The following is an 8,299-nucleotide window of genomic DNA, read 5'->3' on the forward strand; positions in this document are numbered from 1 at the left end:
GCGCATCTCATTTGGGACTTACTCCTTACCACAAAAAGAAACAGAGGAAAGGACAGAGAGAGGGGGGAGATAGAATGAGACTATACTTTGTTTTTCTTGGTAAGGAACCAAATGAAGTAACTAATCTTTAAAGTTGCTCAAAGACATAAATACTTATAAAGAGAAAATTCTTGAAGTCGCCCTTCCCCCAAGGGCTAAATTCCACTTAGTAACAGTGGCTGGAACAAGACCTGGAAACACCATGAGAAATTTTATTCTTGCCATTATTTCCAGCACTTTACAAAAGCAAACACTGGAAATCTCATCAGCAAAAGCTCGACCTTATGGGTTGATAGTTTTGAACTTAGACAAAAAAAATAAAATAAAAAATAAAAGGATAGAAGAAGATGGAGGAGTTTCACATCAATACTTCTGCACTTCCAAAGAGGTTTGGCAAGATAGATTATTTGGGATACACAGCTGTAACTTTTAGGGGGAAATTATCTAAACAAAAATATGTTTCTGAGGAATAATAAACTAGACCATGTGCCATAAATTACTATAAACACCAGTGACCAGAATTATTTCTGAGGCAGGATGTTTCATCAGAGCCTGGAAGAGCCTTTACAAACTGCAGATGCCTAGACCCCACTCCAGCAAGACCTACTGAATTAGAACCTCCAGGCGTGGGCCAAAAGGCTCTGAGAGCGATTGAGGTTGTGAAGCTGCCCTAGGACCACAGACGCAGGCAGACTGAACCTGGTGCTCACCAAAGTGGAGCTTCACAGTTGTGTGATCCAGAATTCTCTCTGCCACTAACAAAGGACATGACCTTGGTCAACTCACAGTCTTTCCGTTCAACAAGTATTTACTGGGATTTTGCTATGTCAGGCCACTGAACATCTACTAATAAACTGTTGTTGCCTGCTTTCTGCATCTTGTCAACTAACAGGTAAACGTTACTCAAAGGCACTTACCAGTACATATATCACTTTACTTAGTGTAAGTGGCTAGACTTTTGTCTCTTAACTGGAAAACGAAAAGTGGATTGCTGATATTTATTTATCTTTCTGTGCTATGGAGCGAGCTCAAGGCCTTCTGCATTCTAGGCAAGTGACTACTGAACTACATTCACAAACCCAGACCCTTTATGTCTTAATTTTTGTCTTAAGATCCTGAACTTTACTGATGATTTTTTCTATACATAACAGTAAATAGTACCTGTTTCAGTGCTTGGGAAAAATACTAAAACCCAGAAGTGACTATGAATTCAATTATACCTTAGTATTTTAGCTCTATAATTAGAAAGATGGTACCGCAAACTGAGGAGAGATACACTACTCAGTTTGTCAAAATCACTTCCTTTGTGTGTGTGTGTGTAGCTGCGTTTATGTCTTTACAACAACCTGTGGCCTTCCAGGGGCTAGGAACCTATAGATTGTGTTGATGATGTGTCAAGCATGGCTCTTTAGCAGCCAAGGCTCTATCTGTGGTCTTTATCAATGGTAGCGTTTTCTACCTCTGTGCACTTGGACACAGCATAGGAAACTGTCTTAACAATTGGATAGACCAAGTGTTACACTCTTGGCTAAGTCATATCCCAAAGTATTGGCAGCTTAAAATTCCATGAACTTATACTGTCACGAGACAGGTGCTTTCTCAACTCCCTGTGTAAAGGCACTCCAAAGAGTAGGATGCATTTTTGTATGCATCTCTGTTTCCTTGCTCACACACACCTCCAGATATCCTGTCTGGTCCTTGTTTGTTTGACTCTCCTGACCTGGCATCTGATGCTCACTCCTGAGTATATATTTGCCCAGAATAGAACATGGTGCTGCCAATATGGTCAGAACTGAGAGAATGAAGAGTATGTATTTGCTCTCCTGCTTGACCACGAGAGTGTTCAGTGAAGGGTAAATATCACGCGGACCACAAATCCCATGGACTTTGAATACACTAGCGCAGTGTGTTTGGTTTACTAAAGAACTGTGTGACTTACACAGTGATAAGGTTTTGTGTTGTATATTTGTGTGGTATATGTGCGGATGTGTGGAGGTGGATGAGTGAGCCTGCATGGGCACACACAGGCATGGGCACACACATGCCCCTGTAAAGAACAAAGGAGCATGTCAAGTTTTCTTCTTTATCATTCCCGGCATTATTTCTTTGGGACAAAGCATCTCACTGAGTCTGTAGCTAGAATGGCGGCCAGCAAACCCCAGCGATCCCCAGCCCCGCCCAGCTCTGCCCTCTACAGTGCTGGCACTGCAGGAACCTGGCCATGCTGGGGATTTAATCTAAACCCGCATGCTTGTGTAGCAAACACTCATCTCCCTAGACCCATAACTCTTCTTTATTGAGATGATTCAGTTGTTAGTCTACTGACTTTGAAAGATTGCCTTTTTTTAGGGGAGGGGCCGTATCATGCCAGTGGTTTATCCACAAAGCCTTTTGCCAACAGCAAACCTCATGATATTTTTGTCTAGAGTCTTTGTAAAAAGCACGGTGTTTTGCTTTTCAATTACGAGTGGTGTCAACTTCACATCGACTTCTCTTCAGACTGGCTTACCGTGCCGTACGAAGATGGTCCTTAAGAATGATTCGAGACTTGGATTGAATGTTTGCCTGTCCACAAACTCTTCCTCTGAGAAGTTCAAGTGAGCTGTGAGTCATTCCAGCTGTTCACCCCCTCACCCAGATTTCTCTCCAACTGAAATCAGCCCTCCTAGGCTTTTCTTTACCCGAGGATGATCCCTGATAGGGGTAGGGCGGCCTCCAGACTCACTGAGTAATACACTGAGCCTTTGACCATCTGCTCTGCTAAGGGACCTGAACCAATCAAATGTCTTTTCTCAGACTCTGACGTAAAGCATGCAAGGAATTTTCCAGGTGGTAGAACAGCTGCCTAGAGTAGTTGAGTTTACAGGAACGGAAACACGGGTTTGAGCTCCACAGCTTCCTGCTGGTGTCCTAGACCCATCTGGATCTTAACCCCATCCTCCGGGGAGCCCCACCCTGTCTGACTTCCGGTTCTCCAGCTCCTTTATTACTGCTCCTGTATTTTATAACCCCGCCCTTTTGCTTGAGTTCCTAAAGCTTAGTAACAGAAGAACCCATTGGTCCCCAATTCTGAGTCAAGTCTTCCGTACTTTACCATACCTGTCAGGGTGGTGTTTTGCTGAGTGAGAACCTGGTTTGGGGAAATTTATTTGACTCCTTTCTTTTACTACTTCATCTGTACTCAGCTGGCCGGAAGTCATGATATAGCTTATTTTGAATTCTCTATCCTTTCTGCCTGAGACTGCCCCTCCCGAGTCCAGCTTTGAGACTCTTGTCCTGATTGTCACTTCATCTTAGTCCTGCCAGTCTTTGGCCCATAGGTATGATCTATCTAGCTCCCCAGTAGACTGTCTTGGGAGAGAGGAGAGGGGATGTCCTGTGTGGGCTTAAAAGGAACTAATTATGTACTCCTACTTAATATGTTCCTCTGCAAGTGAAATGATTTCCTGGTGGTCAAGTGCTTCCATCCGCTTCTTCTGCATAGTCACAAAGCAATGCCAGAAGCTTCCAGGGACAAGAAATAAACGTTCATCAAGCTATCGTCATTGCTGCATATATATTTGTGCTAAAACAAAACAAACAAAACAAACAAACAAACAAAAAAACAAAGAAAAAAGAAAAGAAAAAAAAACCCCTGCAAAACCATGCATGAAGATGAGCACTTACAAAGAACACCCAATTTGCTTAAAATATTTTTAAAAGTTCTATGGTTTCCTACTACTGCTTGGCAGTCCTTTTATTAGTCTCTTGGCACTCTCTTGGAATACCGTCACAAGTAGCCATTTCTAACCCTGGGAAACTCCCTACTGAAAATTACATCTTCCCTGCAAATGGGCCTCCCTTTCTTTGGAATGGAGGCATTACAAAGCACGTTCCTCCTATATATCTGTATGTTCACACTCATTTTGCCCCATCAGATCTGAAAAACAATGAAGACACTCCTGAGCTGGGTTTGGGGGCCCACATCTGTAACCCCAGTGCTCGTTTGGGAAGCCAAGGCAAGAGGTTTGTGAGTTCTTAAGCAGACTACATTAGCTAGCAAGAGACAAGATCTGAAGTTACCTAAAACTTTTCTCTCTCGGCTTGAAGACAGCCGGCTGTGCCCTACCCAGGACTAGCTGTGCTTGGCACTTGTTGTCATCTGATTCTCATCCTAGAGCTCAGCTCCCGTTGACACCCAACTCTGTAACCGCTGGAGAGCTCCACGTCTGGTTAGGAGACGGGAAGCTGGTCAGTTGGACGTCTAAGGGGTGAGGGTGCTAGGGGTAGCACCCGGCTTTAGTTAAAACTGAAGATACTAAACAATGAACCAGCATAGGTGAGAGCCATGGCTCCTAGAAATCTGGTCTCAATAAGGGCAGGAACTCCAGCCAGGTGCTGCCGGTTTACCTCATCCTGCCTACAAGGCCCAGGCATGACAAGCTCGGATTAATTCCATCCTTTTGGCTGGAGGCAGAGAAGCCACCTCATTTACTAAGGGCCGTCTGTTGTCAGCACTTTGTCATTGGTCTGTTCACCTGGCTCCTCACATTTCCTGGTTCCTGGATATTGCTCTGCGCCATAAATAGCCTGCCTTGCTCTGCCTTCTGTTATCTGTCTACTCCTGGTCTTTGATCCTCAAAGTCAGATTTCAGATAACCTTAGGATGGACCACTTTCTTAAAGTTGTGGGATCGGGGTTCTAGAAAGAACCCTGCAAGATTTCTTATACACGAGAAAGGAGGAGAGATCTTTAGGGAAACTAGATGAGAAACAATGGCTGTCACCTAGAGTTAGCATAATAGCCAGAAGATTAAAACTGAAAACAACTTAGGCTCTATGGGTCTACTGGGAAAGAAGACAAAACCTCTTATCTCGTGTGGCCATCCTAACCACTTTGGCATGGAAGAGAGGCACGTTTACAGCCATGCCAAAGAGTTGATACCATCATTAAAGGTCAGGGTTATCTAAGCAAAAGGACCCAAACTAGAATCAAGCTCTCATCTGGGAGCTCGTGGGTTAAGCCTAAAGAGCATCTCTTTAAATGAGCAGCTCCTCTAGGTCGGCTAGAGAGATGAAGGACTTTCTGTTAAGATGCTAATGGTGCTATTTTTGGGCCCTGAGAGATTTACCCCCCAAAAAAAGCCTCTTTAAAGTTTGAAAATCCTTTTGGCAGCATCTCCCTAACCTCCTCCCTAGTCCTACCATGCTATTTGCATTCCGCTTTGTCAGCATCCCCACCCCCCAACCTCCTAACCATGGCCTCACCCCACCACATTTCCAAGCCATGTGACAGACACCAGGCAGATGGAGAGCTGGCAAAACCTTTCTCATGTCCATCTCCTAAGTCACTTCTTGTCTCACTGAAGAGTGGCTAAGCAGTAGTTATGCTGCCACGAATGACAAGTGGACACGACTGTATGTGTTTCCAAGAAAGGGCCACTAGATTCTGGAACTTTCTATGGCATACCTCTAAACCAACCTGTTCTACCTGCAGAGAACAGGAAAGGCTTGGGACCAGTGAGGAGCCAATCAGAACTTGGAATAGCCCCGTTGTCAGGAAATCCATTCACATGTCTCCCTTAAACCCTTGAATCTGAAATCTGAATCTGTATCTTCTTCGCTCTCTGATGTAAAAATCACGTGCTTAAGGCAATCTTCTGATTGCATGCCATGCTTTAAGCCATATATTCTTTTGGCTTTCAAAAATGGAAACAACCCCACACTCAACCTGTAAACTATTTAAGTACATACCTCACATGTTCAAAGATCTATTCTCTTCTGCATTTTTTTTTCAACCAGAGCTTTGCCTTTATGTTTTTCATTAAATGATGTTCATAGACTAAAAGTTTCCAGGCTGTGGCTTCATTGAGCTCTATTTACTCCCCATCCACTCACTCTGTTTGGGGGTATCCCAGATCATTCTCTACAGGAAGGAAGTAGGACCAAGAACCGCCTGTGGCTCCCTGTGAACTGACATCCCTCACTCTGAGTGTGGAGAACGCATACGGTGTTATTTCAGAAAGTGTGTCTTTGTAGTGCTTGGGGGTGGAGCACACCAGGGGGATGGGAGAAACTGGCCATAGAGAAAATAGATGGTCAGGGGCTCCAGGGTGTCGGTTTCAAAATGGATCGATCCTCAAATTGAAGATTATAGGTTTCCTTCCAAACCGCATTCCCTACATGGGTTAGAGAACACTTGAAAAAGACGCTGCTCTCTATGTTTTGATTGACATTAAGAACCCTGTGCAAAGCTCAGAACTTGATGTCTTCCAGGGAAGGGCAGTAGTCAAACAGAGCGTCTGCCTGCAGCCTTTCTCTCAGAGCTGTTCCGGCGAGAGAAACCCACGGAGCACTCTGCTCTCATGTATCACGTCTCAAGAAACCATCCCCATACTTCTAAACACAAGGATTGCTTAGCGAGTCCCAACCCCAAAGCATCATAGACTATGGCAAGCATAGGATGGAACAGTCATCTGGAGACGCCAGTCCTTACTATGAATATTAGTTTTTAAGTCTTCAGACTACCACTTCCTTTGCAGGGCACCTTGTCCTCAGTCAGTTCTAGCCACACATGTCTGGCTTTGCCTAACACTGAGGGACCACGCTGTTTGCATTTACACCTCCATCTCCACAGCCTCGTTACCTCGTTCTCCTCTGCTTTTTTTTGACCATGTATTACCACAGCACTGGAACTCCCCCGCCCTTTACAATCAGCCCTTTCCAAAAGGAATTGCGGACTACTACCAACTTGCACTACTGTTTGCAATGCCCAAATACGTCTGTCTGGAAGTAAGCGCTCCTTTCCTTCCTTTCTGGAACATTCTCCCCACTCATATCTTTTCAGACCCTCTGGGTATACTTTCCAACAGAAAGGAAGATTTCCCAAGAAATATTTTGGTAGGAAGTTAAGCATGGTTTCCACACACACACACACACACACACACACACACACACACACACACACACCCACTCATGCACGCATTCTCTTGTTGCTATGTTTTATGGAAAACAGACACGGTAGGCATCTTCTGTTTCAGCAAATAGCAGATGAGTGACACCAGCTCTGTTGGTGCTAGTGGTGGAGCTCCGACCTTATATCTTTACATCTTTGAAAGCCCACTTCTAAAATCCTGGTAGCAGAGCTACAGGAACGAATTGCTTAGCTTAAAAAAAAATCACTCTTTGTTTTAACAACCTAAGAAGTGCGTTGCTGTTATTTTTTAAGTGAAACCTGAAACCTATTTAGATGTCTGCTAAAAAGGACTCTTGGCGGCCCAGGTCAGCGGTCAGAGTCCACTTGCTGACAGTGGCCCGAGGACACCACGTACAACTCACATCCCTCTTGGAAACAAAAGCGCATCCTAGGAAAAGTCACCCGTGCTCCCTGATCCTGTCATTACGAGACCTTTCCTCTTGTCCCATCTCTAGAAACAAAACTTGAAGTTTCATCATATTTCTAGACCTTCTGGGAGCATCCGCAGGTCAGAGAAGCCCAGGCTGGCTTTGGGGATTTGCATGGTCTGTTGCCTGCCTCAAAAGATTTTGCATACCCAGCAATGCTGCTGGTCAGAAATGTTGCCTGAAACCTACAAAGCGGCTCCAGCTTCCCCAAAGGCAGAAAAAGAAAGACGCTGTGTCTTACCTCGGCAGCAGCTTCTTCCCAGAGAGGACCGTGTGCACCGTCGGAAAGGAGCAGGAATTCCTTCAAGCACCACAGCAAGAGAGCAGGCAGGCAGGCAGGCAGGCAGCCTAATGCACACTGCTCTATTCAATAAAACTGCAGACCGCCCTTCCTTGGCCCCTCCCAGAAGCCCATGCTAAGTGAACACATATCCCGGTGTTTACAGTCAGCAGGCGGTGGTATGCACTGTCTTGTAGCTTTTCTAATAGGCAGCCAGTGACGACACCCGGCCAAGGTGATGCTGTCTGCCTGTGAGGATGCCTGTCATTCCCTGGGCATGCTCAGGATATCACTCACCAGAAAGCCCAAGTCCTAAAAAGCTTGAAACTGTGAGCAGGCTGCCAAAACCAGCCGGCTCCATGCCCTTTTTTGGTTATCCTAAGCAGGGCCTCCTGGAAGTAGCTCCATTGTCAGGAACAATCATAAGAAACGTTAATCTTGGAGAAAGAGGCTGTCTTGTAGAACACAAATAGAGCTTTAAAAAGAAAGTACAGTCCATGAAACAATAAACGGACAGTTAGACGTGCTTATGGGGGTGGGGTTGTGGTGGGGGTGGGGATGGGGGAGACGTTTTCCTTGAGGAAGCCTTAATAGTGTA

General features: G+C 45.1%; 1 protein-coding gene across 3 annotated transcripts in view; it reads right to left on the reverse strand.

Annotated features, from left to right (window-relative positions):
- CALD1 (caldesmon 1) overlaps positions 1 to 7,979 on the reverse strand; it is a 181,940-nt gene extending 173,961 nt beyond the window's left edge. The window contains exon 1 of one of the 3 annotated variants that reach the window (XM_084787028.1): positions 7,663 to 7,979. The gene's annotated coding sequence lies outside the window, so the exon portion shown is untranslated. The remainder of the gene's footprint in view (positions 1 to 7,662) is intronic. The other 2 variants (XM_084787032.1, XM_084787035.1) reach the window with 2 other exon arrangements.
- Positions 7,980 to 8,299: the final 320 nt, after the last annotated feature.

The sequence above is a fragment of the Acomys minous genome, assembly GCF_964271855.1.
Source record: "Acomys minous genome assembly, chromosome: 6".
Lineage (NCBI taxonomy): Eukaryota > Metazoa > Chordata > Mammalia > Rodentia > Muridae > Acomys > Acomys minous.